We start from the raw sequence: 2,014 nt of genomic DNA, 5'->3' as shown, positions 1-2,014 counted from the left end.
GCTTGTGGGCCTCTTAAGGCAGTCCCTCTTATGTTGGCCTGGCTTTTGAGAGCAGCAGCAGATGAATCTCATCATTGTTGAGTTCTTCTTGGAGCCCAGAAAATCAGATTTAGGGTCTGTTTTGAGATTAAAATAATGGCAGCCATCTTTTATCTTTTTGTTTTTTTCTCCCAGTCCTGATTATAGGACACTAAGGAAGTAGTTTTTACTAAAGTATCAAGTTAGTTGTCTGGAGCAAAAACTATCTTTTGTAGCTCTTTTTAAATATCTGGAGCTGACTGAGTGACGAACTTATCTGTAAGAGTAATCTGTCCCTCTATTGAATTAGCATCTCAAGAAGTAAGTCTTACCAGTGTCTCTATTAAACATTCTAAGAAATCAAAGGGGTGTTCATATTTCTCCTGGTAAATAGCTAAAATTTAAAATAGCTAGAAGGCTTAGTTTTAGTTCTTTTTAGACTTTCAAGAATACACACTTGAAAGAAAATGTCTTTTCCAGTCTCCTGCCTGGCTATGAGGTCAGCAGGGGTCTGACTACTTTGGCTCCAGTGGGAATAGATACTTCCACTAGTATCTATTTCTTGGCTGTTTAAAATTAACAATATGATATTCATCTCCAAATGCAGTGGTAGCTTGTAATGCTGCCTGCCTTTTCATAGAAGTCAAAGCTCTGTTTAAGATCAACATTACATCTTCCCAACCTGGTTCATAAGTCTGAGTAAATCCTCTAAAGACATCAATGTACTTGTCAGGGTCATCTAAAGATTTTCTAAGATCTGACTTTATCTGTTTCAGGTCACAAAGAAAAAGACACATGAACTCTGAAAACTCCAAATTGTCTTTTTCTTCTTTAAAGGCTATTGTCCTTGAAGAGCTTGCCTAAACCCAGCTGAGGATGGGTGTAGCCCTGTAGAGGACTGGACTACAGTTGATTTAGAAACCCTATCCTAGAGATGCGCCACGGCTTCGGTAGCTAAAGCATCTCTGTGCCTGCCGGAGTGGTGCCATCACCTCCTCTAGGAGACGGTTGCAGTCAGCCAGCTCCTGCTCCATGGTAACCATGTGCGACCGAAAGGCGGTGATCAAAAATGCGGACATGTCAGAAGAGATACAACAGGATTCGGTGGAGTGCGCTACTCAGGCGCTGGAGAAATATAACATAGAAAAGGACATTGTGGCCCACATCAAGAAGGAGTTTGACAAGTACAACCCCCCCGGCACTGCATTGTGGGGAGGAACTTCGGTAGTTACATGACACATGAAACCAAACACTTCATCTACTTCTACCTGGGCCAGGTGGCCATTCTTCTGTTCAAATCTGGTTAAAAGCATGGACTGTGCCACACATCCAGTGATCCACCCAAAACCAAGGACTGCAGCCTGAATTCCAAATACAGAGACTGAAAATCTTCAGCCTTGCTAAGGGAACACCTCGATCTTTTTTGTGTGTACAGGGTATTCTCTGTACTAGTTTGTTGTGGTTATAAAACATTTTGCAAAACAGCCTACATTTGTATTTATTTTCTGTTCCATACTTCTGTGCCTCATGTGTTTTCTTTTAATCCATTCCTTTAAAAAATAAATCTGTTGGCAATGAAAAAAAAAAAAAAAAACCCTATCCTTTAGACTAGAAAAGCAAGTAGAGGAAACCTCACTTTCAGTAATGGTGGGTGAGGCTGTGATTAAGGCCGTCTTGGCCTTAGGCTCCAAAGGTTAGGAAGCAGCAGCCTTAGGCTCTGGGACAGTGAATGCCTTAGGCCTCTGAACTGCCTGGTTCTCCTGTCACTCACATCTTCATTTTAAAACTAGGTAACAATGAATTTCTTAATGCAAACAAAATCTGAACATAAGACTTTTTTTTTTTTTTTACCATTTTGCTTCTTACAGTATCTTTCTAGTTATAAAATAGTGTTTGTCATAATTGATGCTTTCCTCTGCATTCCATTTGGATTAAATGGCTCTTTTAACATGTATGGATCAAACGTCTTCCAGTGCTTCATGAAGCACTCTAAAGG

General features: G+C 40.3%; 1 pseudogene; it reads left to right on the top strand.

Moving 5' to 3' along the window:
• The first annotated feature begins 1,044 nt into the window (after positions 1-1,044).
• Positions 1,045-1,536, top strand: LOC101591945 (annotated as a pseudogene).
• Positions 1,537-2,014: the final 478 nt, after the last annotated feature.

Source organism: Octodon degus, unplaced genomic scaffold (assembly GCF_000260255.1).
Source record: "Octodon degus isolate 3935 unplaced genomic scaffold, OctDeg1.0 scaffold00095, whole genome shotgun sequence".
Lineage (NCBI taxonomy): Eukaryota > Metazoa > Chordata > Mammalia > Rodentia > Octodontidae > Octodon > Octodon degus.
This window is presented reverse-complemented; position numbering and strand designations above follow the sequence as displayed.